General features: G+C 48.1%; 1 protein-coding gene across 1 annotated transcript in view; it reads right to left on the reverse strand.

Moving 5' to 3' along the window:
- Positions 1-1,327, reverse strand: part of GRIN2B (glutamate ionotropic receptor NMDA type subunit 2B) — a 1,039,682-nt gene extending 1,038,355 nt beyond the window's left edge. The window contains exons 1-2 of the mRNA XM_073586666.1: positions 1,194-1,327; positions 266-681 (exon numbers count right to left, since the gene is read on the reverse strand). The gene's annotated coding sequence lies outside the window, so the exon portion shown is untranslated. The remainder of the gene's footprint in view (positions 1-265; positions 682-1,193) is intronic.
- Positions 1,328-21,247: the final 19,920 nt, after the last annotated feature.

A 21,247-nucleotide genomic window follows, 5' to 3' on the forward strand; every position in this document is an offset into this window, starting at 1 on the left:
CGTCTAGATCCGGCACCTGATGACAATCCCTAACATTACGGCAGAAAGGTGGAATTCATAGTAGAAATCGACAGAGAACAGGTTTCTTCACAATGGCCATGCAGAGACTGGAGAATGCAACAGCTACTAAAGGCATGAGGCACGTCGCATGTGCATGCAGAGCAGATACCGGGTGGCATGGGGGGCACAATGCCACACTGCAGGTTATGGGGTTTTTCCAGAAGAAGATGGCTAAACATTGAAACACCGATAGCAGAGCACATACCTGGGCTTGAAGACACAGTTCCTTTAGTCTGCTGGATTAAAGCACTGGACATGGTGGGATTATGCTCTCCTCTCTTCTACCTTGCATATCCACATAAGCAAACAGGATGCAGAAATACATAAAAAAAATCAAACAAATGAAGACGATTGGGGATGCGGGGGTGACACCTGAAATCCTTTCGTGTTGTAGGCGATATCCTTCCTAGCTGTGAGCAGCAAAGGCAAAAATTTTGGTAATGAGATGAGCAAATGAGGGATTCTTCAGTAAAGCACGATTCAAGGCAAGGATAAGAGGCTCCTTGTGTGGTGAGATCCTGGAGCTTCGGAGAGGTGGCTCTACAAGGCTGATTTGTTTCTTAGCTGATCAGTGCTGTTGCTATCTGCAGCATACTGGTCTCCTTTACAACACCCCCCATCCTAGAGAGGAGAAAGAAGATTTAATCAATATTTTATTAGAGAGAAGGCGCTGAAAAGGGGAGAACTGGCATCTCGATTCTCTAAACCCCAAAAACCCATAGAAGAGAGCAAGGGGATTGGAAAAAAATGGTCATGTATTATTCATCAGACATGTTCAGCCATATCGTACTCTGAATATGCATACTGCTAAAGATAGGAGAGGCGAAACACACACACTTATTGTAAATGCCACAAGTCATTCTGATAGAGCCATTCATACTGGACATATATGTGAGTGTGTATATATATATATATATATATATATATATATTAACCCCATACATGACACTGTGACGTGCATTGTGCTTTATGATCAGCATTCACATACAGTTACATGGTACTGATATGGTTGCATACATGGATGGAACGAGTCAGACATCGGGGATGATGGGCACCTTACATATATTGCAATTTACACTTAGTGATAAATCAGAATTGGCGAATGGCATAGGGAGGCGCGATGATGTACTTACAGATATGTCAGTCACTTCCAACCCTGTATTGTAGAGACCTGATTTCTTATCCCATCCACGCTATACACACACTGCCAGGATCTGGGAGAAGGGAGAATTTCCGTGGTAAGAATCCCTTCCCTGTGACTTCTGCTGAAACTGATTGGATCTCCAACGTCATGTACTGTGATAAGGGAGAAGGAGCTCCCCCTAATGGTGTGATTTAGAACTGCAGCAAAGTTTTCTAGTGGGACATGCTGAAAATCCATTTGAAACATTTAAACCAACAGAGCTGCTCTTTTAACGGCTTAAAAGATTTAGACCATTACAAAAACTAATTACGTGATCACTGATCACTTCTCACCCTACAGACTTGTAAGTGAAAGATGCATGTGTTTGCTGTGAGTAAACCACCCAAATAAAGTAAGGGCTAGGTATACCTGCAATAAAACCATTTATGTACTATTAATGTGTGCTTTCAAGTATTACTTAGTAGTGATGAGTAGTGTTGAGCGATACCACCCAATATTGAAAAATATCGGATCGGATTGGATCGGCCGATCTAAAAAAAATATCGGGTATCGCCGATTCCGATCCCGGAAGTCCCATTCAAGTCAATGGAACAGAAATATCGGAATTGAAAAAACCCTTTCTTTCCTTGTAGGTTAATTCTACATGAAGAAAAACAACTAAGAATGATGTAGAATGTATTGTGGGAAGTGTAGGAGACATTAAAGCCATAGAGGTTTAGCCCAATCAGATGGAATAGCAGTAGTGTTAAGCGATACCACCCGATACGGAAAAATATCGTATCGGAATGGATCGGCCGATCTAAAAAAAGTATCGGGTATCGCCGATTCCGATCCCGGAAGTCCCATTCAAGTCAATGGAACAGAAATATCGGAATTAAAAAAAACCCTTTCTTTCCCTGTTGGTTAATACTACATGGAGAAAAACAACTAATAATAATGTAGAATGTATTGTGGGAGGTGTAGGAGACATTAAAGCCATAGAGCTTTAGCCCAATCAAATGGAATCGCAGTATTTTTTTTTTTTTAAAGACGTTCGTAGTTACAAAGATATTGACTATGTTAAAGTCTTTAATTTTTTGTCAGATATGTATGTTTCACTACTTCCATGCTCTTCACCTTCTTTTTTACTTCTCCCACACTTTCTCCTTCATCATCTTCAGCAGCAGCAGTATCTTCTTCTTCTTCTTCTTCTTTTTCTTCTTCTTTTATTCTTCTTCTTTTATTCTTCTTCTTTTATTCTTCTTCATATTCTACTTCTTCATCTTCTTCCTATTCTTCTTCATCATATTCTTATTTGTGTCAGGCATTCCTTTAGTTGTTATCTATAAAAGTTTGAAGATTACACCTTCCGTTCAGCCTGTCACAAAAGATTTACAACAGGATTTGTCCGCGTTCAGTTTGGCCTGCAGCAGCAGGCCTTTTCCAGGGGCACCACGAGGAGGAACGGACTCACCCCCATACACTGCTTAGTCTTCTTCTGCTTATAAATTAGATAATATCATTTACTCTGATTGTTAGTCTTATGCTTCATATTCTTCTGCTTTTGGTTTTTATGCTTCTTGGTCTTCTGTTTCTTGTTGTTCTGCTTCTTGGTGGTTGTCTTCCTGTTCTTTGTCCTCTTGGTCATCTTCTTCAGGGTCATCTTTTAGGTATTCTTCTGTGTGGTCTTCAGGGTCGTCGTCTTCAGGGTCATTGTCAGGGAGATCCAGAGTGAGAATCAAAAACCATTTCCACAAGCTTGAACTTGGAAAAGTAGCAGAAGGTACAAGAAGGCTGAGGAACTGCCGAGAACCAGCTGACGGCACTGGAACCCGGAGGGGCAGCAGAATGAACAAGAGCCAATGGCACAACCGTGGACCAGCTGACGTTGCTGGAACACGGTTACTAAGCAGGAGGTACCTGTGCTCCAAAGCACTACCAAGGACCAGCAGACGTTGCTGGAACTCGGATACCAAGAAGGAGGCACCTAGGCCTAAGGCACTGCCGAGAGCCAGCTGACGGTGCTGGAACCCGTATGGGTAGCAGAAGCTGCAAGAGCAAATGACACTAGCGAGGACCAGCTGACGGTGCTGGAACCCGGAGGGGCAGCAGAAGGAACAAGAGCCAAAGGGAGAACCGTGGAGCAGCTGACGGTGCTGTAACACGGTTTCTAAGCAGGAGGTACCTGTGCTACAAAGCACTACCAAGGACCAGCAGACATTGCTGGAACTCGGATGCCAAGAAGGAGGCACTTAAGCCAAAGGCACTGCCGAGAACCAGCTGACGGTGCTGGAACCCGGATGGGTAGCAGAAGGTACCCAGGAAAAAAACAAAGTTGCAAGGCCGTGAGCCGGCCGCAGTTACCGAAACCCACAGTCCTACAGGGGGTGCTTGTCCTATTGGCACTACGGAACCAGCCTTTATTACCAGAACCCGCAGCCCACATAGGAAGCACTGAAACTGCAGGCACCATAGACTCGGCTAACCCGACCGCAACACGACAGGACAACGTATCGGTGGCAAAGTGACGTTGACACTACCCGGAAACAGCAGGCGTGCTGGAACCAGGCTGGGCAGGAGGGAGTGCCCGTGCCAAAGACACTTCCGAGAACCAGCTGACGGTGCTGGAACCCGGATGGGTAGCATTAGCTACAAGAGTCAATGGAACTACCGAGAACCAGCTGACGGTGCTGGAACCCGGAGGGGCAGCAGAAGGAACAACAGCCAATGGCACAACCATGGACCAGCTGACGGTGCTGGAACACGGTTACTAAGCAGGAGGTACCTGTGCTCCAAAGCACTACCAAGGACCCGCAGACGTTGCTGGAACTCGGATACCGAGAAGGAGGCACCTAGGCCAAAGGCTCTGCTGAGAGCCAGCTGACGGTGCTGGAACTCGGATGGGTAGCAGAAGCTGCAAGAGCAAATGACACTAGCGAGGACCAGCTGACGGTGCTTGAACCCGGAAGGGCAGCAGAAGGAACAAGAGCCAATGGGACAACCGTGGACCAGCTGATGGTGCTAGAACACGGTTTCTAAGCAGGAGGTACCTGTGCTCCAAAGCAATACCAAGGACCAGCAGACATTGCTGGAACTCGGATACCAAGAAGGAGGCACCTAGGCCAAAGGCACTGCCGAGAATCAGCTGACGGTGCTGGAACCCGTATGGGTAGCAGAAGCTGCAAGAGCAAATGACACTAGCGAGGAACAGCTGACGGTGCTGGAACCCGGTGGGGCAGCAGAAGGAACAAGAGCCAATGGGAGAACCGTGGACCAGCTGACGGTGCTGTAACACGGTTTCTAAGCAGGAGGTACCTGTGCTACAAAGCACTACCAAGGACCAGCTGACGGTGCTGGAACCCATATGGGTAGCAGAAGCTGCAAGAGCAAATGACACTAGCGAGGACCAGCTGACGGTGCTGGAACCCGGAGGGGCAGCAGAAGGAACAAGAACCAAAGGGAGAACCGTGGAGCAGCTGACGGTGCTGTAACACGGTTTCTAAGCAGGAGGTACCTGTGCTACAAAGCACTACCAAGGACCAGCAGACATTGCTGGAACTCGGATGCCAAGAAGGAGGCACTTAAGCCAAAGGCACTGCCGAGAACCAGCTGACGGTGCTGGAACCCGGATGGGTAGCAGAAGGTACCCAGGAAAAAAACAAAGTTGCAAGGCCGTGAGCCGGCCGCAGTTACCGAAACCCACAGTCCTACAGGGGGTGCTTGTTCCTATTGGCACTACGGAACCAGCCTTTATTACCAAAACCCGCAGCCCACATAGGAAGCACCGAAACTGCAGGCACCATAGACTCGGCTAACCCGACCGCAACACGACAGGACAATGTATCGGTGGCAAAGTGACGTTGACACTACACGGAAACAGCAGGCGTGCTGGAACCAGGCTGGGCAGGAGGGAGTACCCGTACCAAAGACACTGCCGAGAACCAGCTGACGGTGCTGGAACCCGGAGGGGCAGCAAAAGGGACAAGAGCCAATGGCACAACCGTGGACCAGCTGATGGTGCTGGAACTTGGTTTCTAAGCAGGAGGTACCTGTGCTAAAAAGCACTACCAAGGACCAGCAGGTGTTGCTGGAACTTGGATACCATGAAGGAGGCACCTAGGCCAAAGGCTCTGCCGAGAAACAGCTGACATTGCTGGAACCCGGCTGGGCAGGAGGGAGTACCCGTGGCAAACACACTTCTGAGCAGCAACATGCGATGTTGAAGCCCAGGGGTCAATCAGGCAGCAGGCTGAGGCCAACTTGGAGCGAATTATATATTGGTTGTACACAAGTACTGATTGTAACCGTGATCCACTTTGGCCTCTGGCTCTACTGTCTCTAGTATTTCCCCTGGCCTCCAACCATGGCAGTTGCTGCTCTGCAGAGTTGTCTGCACAATCCACACAAGTTCCTGCTCTGTCCACATTCCCACAACTATTAATGGGAATGGGGACAGAGTAGGAGACATTGCCGGACACACCACAGGGGATCAACTGACGTGACTGAGCCCCAGTAACACAGGAACAAGTGTGGATTGTGCAGACGGCACATCAGAGCAACGACTGGCGGGGTTGGAGGCCAGGGGAAATACTAGAGACAGTACAGCCAAAGGCCTAAGTGGACCATGGTTAAAAGTCAGTAGTAGTGTGATGTTGGAGGCAGCAGGAGACTTTGCCATCCGCACAGGAGGGGAACAGCTGGTGTTACTGAACCCCACAGACACAGGAGCAAGTGTTTCTATCTGTGCGGATGGCTCTTCCAAGCTACAACTGGCTGTGTTGAAGCCCAGGATCAATGATCTGAGCAGGCTGAGGCCTACTTGGAGCAAGTGGAAAATAACATGTAGTGTGATGTTGGAGGCAGCAGGAGACTTTGCCATCCGCACAGCAGGGGAACAGCTGGCATTACTGAACCCCACTAACACAGGAGCTAGTGTGTGTTTCTCTGTTAAGACGGCACTTCTGGACACCAACTGGCATTGTTGGAGCCCAGGATGAAGCATGAAGTTGGCTGAGGCCAACTTGCAGCACGTTTTATAGAGGTTGTAGACTACTACTGATTGTAACCATGCTCCACTTAGGCCTCTGGCTCCACTGTCTCTAGTATTTCCCCTGGCCTCCAACTCCGCCAGTGACAGCTCTGAAGTGGCGTCAGCACAATCCACACTTGTTCCTGTGTTACTTGGCCTCAGTCCCGTCAGTTGATCCCCCGATGTGTGTCCGGCAAGGTCTCCTGCTCTGTCCTCATTCACACTACTAGTAATGGGAATGTGGACAGAGCAGGAGACCTTTACGGACACACATCAGGGGATCAACTGACGTGACTGAGGCCAAGTAACACAGGAACAAGTGTGGATTGTGCAGATGGCACATCAGAGCAGCGACTGGCGGGGTTGGAGGCCAGGGGAAATACTAGAGACAGTACAGCCAGAGGCCTAAGTGGACCACGGTTAAAAGTCAGTAGTAGTGTGATGTTGGAGGCAGCAGGAGACTTTGCCATCTGCACAGCACGGGAACAGATGGCGTTACTGAACCCCACAGACACAGGAGCGAGTGTTTCTATCTGTGCGGACGGCACTTCCAAGCTACAACTGGCTCTGTTGAAGCCCAGGATCAATGCTCCGAGCAGGCTGAGGCCTACTTGGAGCAAGTGGAAAATAACATGTAGTGTGATGTTGGAGGCAGCAGGAGACTTTGCCATCCGCACAGCAGGGGAACAGCTGGCATTACTGAACCCCACTAAGGCTAGTTTCACACTTGCTTTTTTTTGCAGCGCGTTTTTCCCGCAAAAAAACGCATTAAAAAAACGCATACAAACGCATACAAACGCTGCGTTTTTTTCCAGCATTTTAATGCGCATGCAGGAAAAAAACGCAGCGTTTTTGCGCGTTTGTATGCGTTTTTTGTGCGTTTGCGTTTTTTTACAGATTTTTGAAAAACCCCACAAAAAAGAAAAAACAACCATTCAACAACACACAAGACCAATGGGACTTCATTGTGGGTGTGGTATGTTAATATATATAGACCCTGTCTACAGTATTCTTCACATTTGCTTGATTCTTCTCGTGACCATGGATCTGCGCTGGAAGAGTTTTCACTTCAACTTGGATTTGGACATCGCGATGGCTCAGGCGTATGCAGTTGCTTGCCATGAACAAAGGAAGAGAGAGAGGCAGCGAAGACGGCGGCGTATGTGGATACATCCGATTGTTGAACTCCGGGAGAGCCGTGGGGCATACCACACCCTCTACAGCGAGCTACGTGCAAACCCGGAGAAATTTACTGATTATATCCGGATGTCCCACGAAAGTTTCATGGATTTGCTTGCTCGTGTCCAACAATCCATCCGGAGACAGGACACACAGCTCCGTCGTGCGATTCCTCCTGAGGAACGGCTACTGGTGACATTACGGTATGTTTTAAAAACAAAGGGGTGTGGTCTGATGTTTTTTTTTTGTAAATTTAGTATTCAAAACCTTGGGTAATTAGTTTTCGTGAATGTACTAATATTTTTTTTTATAGTTTTTAAAAATAATATACATAAATATTAATTTTACTTCTTTGTCTGTTCACAGATTCCTGGCGACTGGAGAAACCCTATCCTCACTACACTTCCAGTACCGTATTGGAATCTCTACCTTGTCTGGAATTGTTGCTGACACCTGCCGGGCTCTCTGGAATGTTCTTTGCCCAGAATTTATGCCCCTGCCCACCGCTGAAAAGTGGATGGAAATTGCTGACAAATTCTGGACAGTATGCAATTTTCCCAACTGTTTGGGAGCTGTTGATGGGAAACACATACGGATCATCAAACCCCAAAGAACGGGATCTGAGTACTATAATTACAAAAAGTACTTTTCAATAGTACTCATTGCAATTGCGGATGCCGGATGTATGTTTGTAGCAGTGGACATTGGAGCATTTGGCCGTGGTAATGACTCGCAGGCTTTTAAAAACTCAGACATGGGCCGGAGGTTGTATGGCAACCAATTTAATTTCCCTATGCCACGGCCTCTTCCTCACACCGAAGCTCCGCCACTGCCCTTTGTAATGGTTGGCGATGAGGCTTTTCAAATGTGCGGAAACTTACTGAAACCCTACTCCAGCCGGGACTTGGACCACACCAAAAAAATTTTTAATTACAGGCTGACCAGGGCCAGAAGAACTGTCGAGTGTGCTTTTGGGATTCTTGTTTCCAGATGGCGAATTCTGGGCACGGCCATTAATCTTAAACTTGAAACAGTCGATGAGGTGGTGAAGGCCTGTGTGGTTCTACATAACTTTGTGATGGCTAAAGAGCACCCGACCTTTGAACTGGACGATGATGCTCCTAACCCATTGCCTGAATTCACTCAGCACACTCTCAGGTCATCCGTTGAAGTTGGCCAAATGAGGGACAAATTTGCGGCCTACTTTATTTCTGATGTAGGACGGGTGCACTGGCAAGATGAAATGGTGTAATGTTGTTGTTTATGGTAATAAAAATCCTTATTTGATACCATTACTGAGTGCACTATATTTTTTAAACTCCAATTAATTAAAAAACTTCCCATGTATAACTGAATTTTGTTATGTTCACACACCTGGGCAGGTAAATACACATACGAGTTAAAATGCAGCATTGCTAGTCTGCGTGAAATATATTGGAATGAGCAAAGCTGCAGGCCATGAATCAGGAAACCATTTTTTTTCAAGAGAAAATTGTGCAACTAGTTTAAAACAAAGTATGTGATTTTCTCAAAACACAACCCTCAAAACCCAACCCCAATGAAAGTCCATGGGGAATACAAGTCAGCATTGAGTGGATGAATGTAATCTGCTCATGTAATCTGCTCCATTACAAGTTATTACACTAGGCCTTGGAATGACTATACTAGGCCGTGGTATTTCAAATATGAGTATAGTAGGCCTTGGGGCTAGTAGTATAGTAATATGTGAAATACCACGGCCTAGTATAGTCATAACAAGGCCTACTCGATTTTGGCCAACTAGTATCTTTTTGTGAAACTTGACAAGTTTCAACAGTTTGAAAATAGATTCTAGTTGGTAAAACTAGAGTTATTACACTAGGCCTTGGAATGACTATACTAGGCCGTGGTATTTCAAATATGAGTACAGTAGGCCTTGGGGCTAGTAGTATAGTAATATGTGAAATACCACGGCCTAGTATAGTCATACCAAGGCCTACTGTAATAACTAGATTTTTAACAACTAGCATCTTGTTTCACAAAAAACAAAGTGGTGAAACTAGAAAGAAACTTATTTTTTAGACAAGTTTCAACAATTTGTTTTTCATGAAACCAGATTCTATTTGTTAAAACTAGAGTTATTACACTAGGCCTTGGAATGACTATACTAGGCCGTGGTATTTCAAATATGAGTATAGTAGGCCTTGGGGCTAGTAGTATAGTAATATGTGAAATACCACGGCCTAGTATAGTCATACCAAGGCCTACTGTAATAACTAGATTTTTAACAACTAGCATCTTGTTTCACAAAAAACAAACTGGTGAAACTAGAAAGAAACTTATTTTTTAGACAAGTTTCAACAGTTTGTTTTTCATGAAACCAGATTCTATTTGGTAAAACTAGAGTTATTACACTAGGCCTTGGAATGACTATACTAGGCCGTGGTATTTCAAATATGAGTATAGTAGGCCTTGGGGCTAGTAGTATAGTAATATGTGAAATACCACGGCCTAGTATAGTCATACCAAGGCCTACTGTAATAACTAGATTTTTAACAACTAGCATCTTGTTTCACAAAAAACAAACTGGTGAAACTAGAAAGAAACTTATTTTTTAGACAAGTTTCAACAGTTTGTTTTTCATGAAACCAGATTCTATTTGGTAAAACTAGAGTTATTACACTAGGCCTTGGAATGACTATACTAGTCCATGTTATTTCACATATGACTATACTAGCCCTTGGGTTGGTTTTTAACATGTATTTACCCATCAGTGTGTGTGAGCGGCGCAAACAACATTAATGAAACTTATTAATGGTGAACCACAAATGTAAATTTATTTTTTATCACAAAAAAAAAACTAAAAATTATTTTTTACGGCGTTTGGGGGCAGATGGTTTCAATTTGGGGGTGTGCAGGGAATATGCAACACTTGCAGTTGAAGACGGTGTTTGAGGGGAAGGGGCAACAAAACTTGTGGGGGAAGGTAGTCCAGTTAAGGGAATTAAACTTGGAACACTTGTAGGAGAGGAAATCTGTTCAGTTACATTAGTTGTAAAGGCATGTCGCCGTAGGCTTGTGTGCCTGGACCGACTTTGGCCCAATGCCCGCCTTGATTGATTTCGCCTTGAAGTAGGGGCAAATATGGAATGTAGGTCCCCCGTCTGCTGGTATGGCTGCTGCTGCTGAGGTGGCGGCTGCTGCTGCAGAGGTGGCGGCTGCTGCTGAGGTGGCGGCTGCTGCTGAGGTGGCGGCTGCTGCTGAGGTGGCTGCTGCTGCTGAGGTGGTTGCTGCTGCTGCTGAGGTGGCGGCTGCTGCTGAGGTGGCTGCTGCTGCTGAGGTGGCGGCTGATGCTGAGGTGGCTGCTGCTGCTGAGGTGGCTGCTGCTGCTGAGGTGGCTGCTGCTGCTCTTCGTTGTCAGTGCTCGTCCTTGCAGGAGGACTGGTGGCGGCAGTGATGGCCCAGGTTTGCAGAGTGGTGGTGGCAGGGCTAATACATGTTGTTGTAGCGGCAGGGCTGTTCCATGTTTGCCTAGTGGTGGCTGAGCTCCACGCATGCATGGGATTGGCGGTGGTGCTCCAGACAGGAGCAGCGCTTGCCATGGTGGTGTCGGTGAAGTGACCAGCTGCACTCAGACTTGTGGTGGTGTAACGGTGGGTGTCCTGGCTTTGAATAGAGGTGTCCGTGCAGTAGTATGCAGCACAAGTCGGTAGTGAGGTGAAGCGAGTCAATGGTGGCACAGGTGGAAAGGACACCACTGACTGCTGACCGTACCGATTATGCTGCATAGCCTGCAAGAAAGCATTGTTGCAGGCCTGCAGCACATTCAGCTGTTGATCAGGACTAAGGTGTTCCGCCATGCCCTTTTCAATCTTACTAAAAAAAGGTGTGCTGGTCTGTTGAGGTCGGCCTCCAGACGGTCAAGGCGCTGTTCTACAGAATTGAAGCGGTGTTCAAAGTGGTTAAAACCACGTTCCATGAGGGCAAAACCGCTTTCAACTCTGTCGGACAGTGACTTGAGGCTGGAATTAAATGTCTCGCTCAAATGCATAAACTCGGGCAAGACATTCCTGTCCAAGGCCCTCTGCCGCTGGCGGGTAGTGCCCGCATAACCAGTGGCAGAGACCTGGGACAGGGGAACACCTGATGGCCCAGCTTCCTGGTCACCAGCTGTGTGTGTGGTTGACCTGCAAGGTGCTTCCTGGCTGTCGGATGGCTGGGACGGGTCAGAGGACGTCCGAGGAAGGACCGCTCCAGGGCCAGGTTGCAGGGTGCTGCTCCAGGTGCTGTGGAAGAAAGGAAAATCATTACTACCATGCCTTTACAAGAAGCATCAGCTGTGGATTAGAAAAACACAGATTAATAAAAATAAAAACCCAAAATGTATAATACTTACGATCTTGTGGCAAGGACCGGTCTTAGGAACTGCAACGCATGATAGTGACGGTATCTAGTTCTGGTCCTTGACGCAGATCCACTGCGAACCTGGCCCTCAGCACGAACATCACTGTTGAAGCGGTCCTTGATCGAACGCCAACGTGTTCGGACTTTGTCCACTGTTGATAAAAAAAAACAGTGCCGTCAAGGACAAGAGTCACTGCGGCACAATGTAGCAATACAATACTCAAAGCAGTCACTGTAGACCCCGATGAAAATGTTGGGTTTCCTGCTAGAATACGCCTAGCACGAAACCCAACAGTGCCGTCAAGGACAACAGTCACTGCGGCACAATGTAGCAATACAATACTCAAAGCAGTCACTGTAGACACCGATGACACTGTTGGGTTTCCTGCTAGAATACGCCTAGCACGAAACCCAACAGTGCCGTCAAGGACAACAGTCACTGCGGCACAATGTAGCAATACAATACTCAAAGCAGTCACTGTAGACCCCGATGAAAATGTTGGGTTTCCTGCTAGAATACGCCTAGCACGAAACCCAACAGTGCCGTCAAGGACAACAGTCACTGCGGCACAATGTAGCAATACAATACTCAAAGCAGTCACTGTAGACCCCGATGAAACTGTTGGGTTTCCTGCTAGAATACGCCTAGCACGAAACCCAACAGTGCCGTCAAGGACAACAGTCACTGCGGCACAATGTAGCAATACAATACTCAAAGCAGTCACTGTAGACACCGATGACACTGTTGGGTTTCCTGCTAGAATACGCCTAGCACGAAACCCAACAGTGCCGTCAAGGACAACAGTCACTGCGGCACAATGTAGCAATACAATACTCAAAGCAGTCACTGTAGACCCCGATGACACTGTTGGGTTTCCTGCTAGAATACGCCTAGCACGAAACCCAACAGTGCCGTCAAGGACAACAGTCACTGCGGCACAATGTAGCAATACAATACTCAAAGCAGTCACTGTAGACCCCGATGAAACTGTTGGGTTTCCTGCTAGAATACGCCTAGCACGAAACCCAACAGTGCCGTCAAGGACAACAGTCACTGCGGCACAATGTAGCAATACAATACTCAAAGCAGTCACTGTAGACACCGATGACACTGTTGGGTTTCCTGCTAGAATACGCCTAGCACGAAACCCAACAGTGCCGTCAAGGACAACAGTCACTGCGGCACAATGTAGCAATACAATACTCAAAGCAGTCACTGTAGACCCCGATGACACTGTTGGGTTTCCTGCTAGAATACGCCTAGCACGAAACCCAACAGTGCCGTCAAGGACAACAGTCACTGCGGCACAATACAGAGCAGGGAAATACTCACTAAACGCCTTTTTGGAGGATGCTGTGGCGCTGTCCCAGCCATCCATCAACGCTGCGGCCACCTCATTCCATAGCCGCCGGGTCACCACATTGTCCTTGTACAGCCGGTCACGGCTGTCCCACAACGGCGAACGCTCCTGGACCAGGCTGATGAGCTGCTCATTATCCAGGTAGACGTCTTCATCCCGTTGTGGAACCTAGACAAAACACATTCATTAGAATAATCAAATTTAAATTGAATAAAAAGTTACAAAAAAAGAAACAAAAAAATGAGTAAAAATAGAAGATAAAAAATAAAGAACATTACAAATCATTTGATACTTACATTCCGTATCACCACCGGGACTTGGCTTCGCTGCTCCTGCTCTTCGCCCTCACTAGTGCCGTCCGCAGATGATGATGACGATGTCTTAAGAAAGTTGAAAAAAACGTAAGAGATTTGGAGAAGCAGCAGATATACTTACCAGATGCACGAAAATAATCACCTCACGGTCTGCTTGCGCCAATTCCTGCCGCGATGGGGAATACTCGGATTCTGAAGACATACTGCATGTAAAAATAATAAAAATCATTAGTACATACATAATTTAAAAGGACAGGCATATAATGTAATATACTCACATTCTTCGCTGATATAATGGGTTCTTGGTTGACTGTCTGCTCTTCAATCTCTCAGTGTAGTAGTGGCAGAGTTTTGGCAGGCACCTCCTTTATATAGACTTTTTTTTTTTGACTTTAGAAGATTCTAACTAGGATAAAAAGTGGACACCACCCAAAAAATGCAGCGCTAAAAAATCGCATACCTGCGCATGCCAGTGCGCACGTATGCGCATCCATAGGCTATAATGGCCATTTTTAGCGCAAAACGTGCGCATACGTGCGCATGCGCTTTTTTCCAGGGCCAAAAAATGCAACATGCAGCGTCTGGAAAATACCAACGCACACCCCAAAAAAACGCAGCGCATGAAAATCGCATACATGCGCTTACAAGCGCGCATATATGCGCACCCATGTTAAATATAGGGGAAAAATCGCATGCGCACGTATGCGTTTTTTTCCAGCGCTAAAAAACGCAAATGTGAAACCAGCCTAACACAGGAGCTAGTGTGTGTTTCTCTGTTAAGACTGCACATCTGAACACCAACTGGCATTGTTGGAGCCCAGGATGAGGCATGGAGTTGGCTGAGGCCAACTTGCAGCACGTTTTATAGAGGTTGTAGACTACTACTGATTGTAACCGTGCTCCACTTAGGCCTCTGGCTCCACTGTCTCTAGTATTTCCCCTGGCCTCTAACCCCGCCAGTGACTGCTCTGAAGTGGCGTCAGCACAATCCACACTTGTTCCTGTGTTACTTGGCCTCAGTCCCATCAGTTGATCCCCCAATGTGTGTCCGGCAAGGTCTCCTGCTCTGTCCTCATTCACACTACTAGTAATGGGTATATGGACAGAGCAGGAGACCTTTACGGACACACATCAGGGGATCAACTGACGTGCAGCTGGTTTTATAGAGGTTGTAGACTACTACTGATTGTCACCGTGCTCCACTATGGCCTCCAGCTCAACTGTCTCTAGTATTTCCCCTGGCCAATAACCCAGCCAGTTACAGCTGTGAAGTGGCGTCTGCACAATCCACACCTGTGTAACTGTGGCTCATTCCCGTCTGTTGATCCCCTGATGTGTGTCTGGCAAGCTCTCCTGCTCAGTCCTCATTCACACTACTAGTAATGTGAATGTGGACAGAGCAGGAGACCTTGCCGGACACACTTCAGGGGATCAACTGACTGGAATGAGCCACAGTAACTCAGGAACAAGTGTGGATTGTGCAGACGCCATTTCACAGCTGTAACTGTCGTGGTTGTTGGCCAGGGGAAATACTAGAGACAGTGGAGCCAGAGGCCTAAGTTGACCAAAGTTACAAATCTGTAGTAGTTTGCATGTGGATGGAGCAGGAGACATTGCCGTCTACACAGCAGGGGAAGAGCTGGCATTACTGAACCCCACTGACACAGGAGCTAGAGTGTTTTTCTCTGTGGAGACGGCACTTCTGAACACCAAGTGGCGTTGTTGGAGCCCAGGAAGAGGCATGGAGCAGACTGAGGCCTGATGGTGTTGGCATGTAGAGGCAGCAGGAGACTTTGCCGTCTACACAGCAGGGGAACAGCTGGCATTACTGAACCCCACTGGCATAGGAGCTAGAGTGTTTTTCTCTGCGGAGACGGCACTTCTGAACACCAACTGGCGTTGTTGGAGCCCAGGATGAGGCATGGAGCAGGTTGAGGCCTGATGGTGTTGGCATGTGGAGGCAGCAGGAGACTTTGCCGTCTACACAGCAGGGGAACAGATGGCATTACTGAACCCCACTAACACAGGAGCTAGTGTGTTTTTCTCTGTGAAGGCAGGACATCTGAACACCAACTGGCGTTGTTGGAGCCCAGGATGAGGCATGGAGCAGGCTGAGGCCTGCTGTTTTTTGAATGTGGAGGCAGCAGGAGACATTACCGTCCACACAGCAGGGGAACAGCTGACGTTACTGAACCCCACTAACACAGGAGCTAGTGTGTTTTTCTCTGTGAAGACGGCACTTCTGAACACCAACTGACGTTGTTGGAGCCCAGGATGAGGCATGGAGCAGGCTGAGGCCTGATTGTGTTGGCATGTGAAGGCAGCAGGAGACTTTGCCATCTACACAGCAGGGGAACAGCTGGCATTACTGAACCCCACTAACACAGGAGCTAGTGTGTTTTTCTCTGTGAAGACTGCACTTCTGAACACCAACTGGCGTTGTTGGAGCCCAGGATGAGGCAAGGAGCAAGCTGAGGCCTGCTGTTTTTTGAATGTGGATGCAGCAGGAGACATTGCCGTCCACACAGCAGGGGAACAGCTGACGTTACTGAACCCCACTAACACAGGAACTAGTGTGTTTTTCTCTGTGAAGACGGCACTTCTGAACACCAACTGCCGTTGTTGGAGCCCAGGATGAGGCATGGAGCAGGCTGAGGCCAACTTGCAGCACGTTTTATAGAGGTAGTAGACTACAATTGATTGTAACCGTGCTCCACTATGGCCTCTGGCTCCACTGTCTCTAGTATTTCCCCTGGCCTCCAACCCCGCCAGTGACAGCTCTGAAGTGGCGTCAGCACAATCCACACTTGTTCCTGTGTTACTTGGGCTCAGTCCCGTCAGTTGATCCCCTGATGTGTGTCCGGCAAGGTCTCCTGCTCTGTCCTCATTCACACTACTAGTAATGGGAATGTGGACAGAGCAGGAGACCTTGCCGGACACACATCAGGGGATCAACTGACGTGACTGAGGCCAAGTAACACTGGAACAAGTGTGGATTATACAGACGCCACTTAAGAGCTGTCACTGGCGGGGTTGCAGGCCAGGGGAAATACTAGAGACAGTGGAGCCAGAGGCCTAAGTGGAGCAGGGTTAAAAATCAGTAGTATTTTGAATGTGGATGGAGCAGGAGACTTTGCCTTCCACACAGCAGGGGAGCAGCTGGCGTTACTGAACCCCACTAACACAGGAGCTAGTGTTTTTCTCTGTGCAGACGACACATTTGAGCAACAACTGGCTGTGTTGAAGCCCAGGGATTAGAGTTCAGGTGGTAGAAACATGAACACAACAGGAGACCCGGATACAGTTGCCAACCAATTATTTAGTCGGGAAGAGGACTGGCAAATTCTGGGGAGATCCAGGCCTTGTTCATTTTCAGAAAAGTAAGCCGGTCGACGTTATCGGAAGAAAGTCGCGTGCGACGGTCTGTTAGTATACCACCTGCGGCACTAAAGACACGTTCCGATAATACACTGGCAGCAGGGCAAGCCAGCACCTCCAATGCATACTGGCTAAGCTCTGGCCATGTATCCAGCTTAGAGACCCAAAACTTGAAGGGGGATGGGCCATCTGGGAGTACACTCACAGGGGAAGATATGTAGTCTGTCACCATCTGACGGAAACGTTGCCTCCTGCTTACTGGAGCCGTCAGTGATGGTGTAGACAATTGTGGCGGACACACCAAACATTGCCAGATTTAGGCCATAGTGGTCTTGCCTTGTGGTGAGGTGCTGCCTCTGCTCCCTCTTTGTGCCGAGTTTCCTCCACTGGGTCGACGCACAGAGGTGCTTTGTAATGCACTAGCACCACTTTTGTCGGGTGGAATGGAAAACATGATGGACAGCACCAATGTGTCTTGGTACTCCCGCAGTTTACGCTCCCGGTTCAACGTTGGTATGAGGGTTTGCAAGTTGTCCCGGTAGCGAGGATCTAGGACGGTGTACACCCAATAATCAGCCATGTAGAGAATGTGGGCGATGCGGCGGTCGTTTCTCAGGCACTGCAGCATGAAGTCAACCATGTGCTGCAGACTCCCAACTGCCCAAGAACCTCTGTCCCCTGCTTGAGGCGTGATCTGCCTGCTCTGCATCACCCCACCCTCGCTGTACATACTGACTAGAGCTTTGTGTACCTCCCTCCTGTGGAGAGATGTCTTCCTCCTCCATCGACTCCTCCTCATCCTCCTCACAAAGTGTCCCCTGCCTAGGCCTTTGTGAGGAAGCACGTAGCGCAGACTGTCCAGAAGCAGATGGCATTTAGGACTCCTCATCCTCCACCTCTTCCAAAACCTCATCCCTTAGTGCTTGCAGTGTTTTTTGAAGCATGCAGATACGAGGGACAGTCATGCTGACTAGTGCATCATCTGCACTCGCCATCCGCGTGGAATCATTGAAGGCACGCAAAACGAAGCAGATGTCCTTCATAGAGGCCCACTCAGTGGTGCTGAAGTGTGACCGGCGCACATTGCGACTTGTTTGCGCCTGATGCAGCTGGTACTCCATGACTGCTGCCTGCTGCTCACACAACCGCTCCAACATATGTAACGTTGAATTCCACCTGGTGGGTAGGTCACATATGATGTGATGTTCTGGAAGGCGTAATCGGCGCTGCAGAGCAGCAAGGCGCGATCTTGCCGTGCTGGAACGCCTCAAGTGAGCGCACTCTATGCGGACCTTGTGCAGCAGTGCATCAAGATCCGGATAGTCCCTCACAAAGCTCTGCATGACCAAGTTGAGCACATGTGCCAGACATGGGATGTGAGTGAGGTTGCCTAGGCCAAGAGCTGCCACCAGATATCGGCCATTGTCACACACTACCAAGCCCGACTGGAGATTCGCTGGCAGAAACCACACGTCGCTCTCCTGCTTGATGGCATTCCAGAGCTCCTGCGCTGTGTGGCTTCGATTCCCCAATGAAATTAATTTCACAGTATGGCCTGTTGACGTTTGGCCACAGCTGTGCTCATATCGGTCGTAACAGGCTCCTGCTGCGCTGTTTCAGGGGAACTGGAGTAGGAGGAGGAGTCAATGTGTACAGACTGGATTCCTGCAATCCGTGGAGTTGGCAGAACACATAGAGCGCCACTCTCCAGATCTGTAACCGGCTCCACAACATTGACCCAATGGGCAGTGAGGGAAAGGTATCGTCCCTGTACATGGTTACTGGTCCACGCATCGGTGGTCAGGTGGACCTTGCTACTGACGGCGTTTAGTAGCGCATGTTTTATGTTTGCCTCCACATGTTTCTGCAGGGCAGGGACGGCTCACCTGCTGAAATAAAAGCGGCTGGGCACAGTGTATTGTGGGACTGCCAATGCCATGAAGTCCCGGAAGGTGTCAGTCTCCACCAGCCAGAATGACAGCATTTCAAGGGCCAGTAGTTTGGCAATGCCAGCATTCAGAGGCTTTGCTCGGGGATGGTTTGCCGAGTATGACCACTTTTTCTCCCATGCCTGTGCTACCGATGGCTGCCGAGTGGCCTGGGAGTGTGAGGATGACTTGGAACGTGGTGCTGTGGGTGGAATGTCACAGGGTCTTCGGACAATTGTGCCAGAGGTTCTTCCTTGGCGATCCTGTGAGGAAGCCGAACCAGCTGTGTGTGAGCTGGAGGAAGAGGCCCCAACACGAACTGAAGAGGTGGTATGTGGTGCTGTACGTTGGCCTACGTCTTCAGTGTGTCTGTGTAACTCCACCTCGTGCTTGGTCTGCACATGTTTCCACATATTAGTGGTATTGAGGTTGCTGACATTTTTCCTTCTTTTGACTCTCTGATGACACAGCTTGCATTTGACAAAGCAAATGTCATCTGCAACTGTGTCAAAAAAGGACCACGCACTGCAAGTCTTGGGAGTGCCCTTTTTGCCTTTTGAAAGTAGAATGCTCCTAACGGGTGCCGAAGTGGAGGCTACAGGCAACCAAGTCTGCCCCCTCCCTCTCCCTCCTGTTTTGGCCGTAAGGGGAATCTCTTCCTCAGAGCTGCTCCCACCACCTTCCTGTTCCTCACGCCATGATGGGTCAAGGACCTCATCATCTACACTCCCCTCTTCAAACACCTGCTTCTCCTGGGTTGTCTCGCCAGCACCGTACGCACCAGAAAGTGGTAACTGAGTCTCGTCATCATCTGATGCGTACTGAGGTGTGCTGACCATAGGCACTGGCCCACCCGCCTCTTCAGATTCAGAGGGACAAAGAAGTTGCGCATCACTGCATACTCCCTCTTCTTCACATTCTTGAATGCTGCTTGGCTGGCCCCCTCTTTCCAAACCAACAGATTCCGAGAACAGAAGTAGAGACTGTGATGGCTCCTGTCCAGGGGTCTCTGACTGCCTGGGCACTTTGGCAGATTGTGAAGAGACAGATGGTTGCTCTTTGGTGCTCTGGCCCTGAGAGGATGTGGAAGTAATTGAAGTCGATGCATTAGCTGCCATCCATCCTACATGCCTAACACTTCTGAGGAACCCCATTGGCTGAATCAAAGCGAGCGGGCTGATAGCATTATGGGAACTTCCGATTCCGGTATCCGATATGAAAAAAGTATCGGAAGTCAGTATCGGAATTCCGATACTGCTAATATCGGCCGATACCCGATACTTGCGGTATCGGAAAGCTCAACACTAAATAGCAGTAATATTTTTTTTATTTTAAAGACGTTTGGAGTTGCAAAGATATTGACTATGTTAACCTCTTTTATATTTTGTCAGATATGTATGTTTCACTACTTCCATGCTCTTCACCTTCTTTTTTACTTCTCCCACACTTTCTCCTTCATCATCCTCAGCAGCAGCATCTTTTTCATCTTTTCATCTTTTTATTCATCTTCTTCTTCACCTTCTTCCTATTATTCTTTTCTTTACATTCTTCATATTCTTCTTATTCAACTATTATTCTTCTTCATATTCTACTTCTTCATCTTCTTCCTATTCTTCTTCTTCATCATATTCTTATTTGTGACAGGCATTCCTGTAGTTGTTATCTATAAAAGTTTGAAGATTACACCTTCCGTTCTGCCTGTCACAAAAGATTTACAACAGGATTTGTCCACGTTCAGTTTGGCCTGCAGCAGCAGGCCTTTTCCAGGGGCACCACGAGGAGGAATGGACTCACCCCCATACACTGCTTAGTCTTCTTCTGCTTATAAATTAGATAATATCATTTGCTCTTATATTTAGTCTTATGCTTAATGCTCTTCTGCTTTTGGTTTTTCTGCTTCTTTGTCTTCTGTCTCTTGTTGTTCTGCATCTTGGTGGTTGTCTTCATGTTCTTTGTCCTCTTGGTCATCTTCTTGAGGGTCATCTTTTTGGTCTTCTTCGGTGTGGTCTTCAGGGTCGTCATCTTCAGGGTCATTGTCAGGGAGATCCAGAGTGAGAATCAAAAAACAATTCCACAAGCTTGAACTTGGAAAAGTAGCAGAAGGTACAAGAAGGCTGAGGAACTGCCGAGAACCAGCTGACGGTACGGGAACCCGGATGGGTAGCAGAAGGAACAATAGCAAATGGAACTAGCGAGGACCAGCTGACGGTTCTGGAACACGGTTACTAAGCAGGAGGTACCTGTGCTCCAAAGCACTACCAAGGACCAGCAGACGTTGCTGGAACTCGGATACCGAGAAGGAGGCACCTAGGCCAAAGGCACTGCCGAGAACCAGCTGACGGTGCTGGAACCCGGATGGGTAGCAGAAGCTGCAAGAGCAAATGAAACTAGCGAGGACCAGCAGATGGTACTGGAACCCGGAGGGGCAGCAGAAGGAACAAGAGCCAATGGGACAACCGTGGACCAGCTGACGGTGCTGGAACACGGTTACT

The sequence above is a fragment of the Dendrobates tinctorius genome, unplaced genomic scaffold, assembly GCF_039654945.1.
Source record: "Dendrobates tinctorius isolate UK_male_01 unplaced genomic scaffold, ASM3965494v1 ptg000094l, whole genome shotgun sequence".
NCBI lineage: Eukaryota > Metazoa > Chordata > Amphibia > Anura > Dendrobatidae > Dendrobates > Dendrobates tinctorius.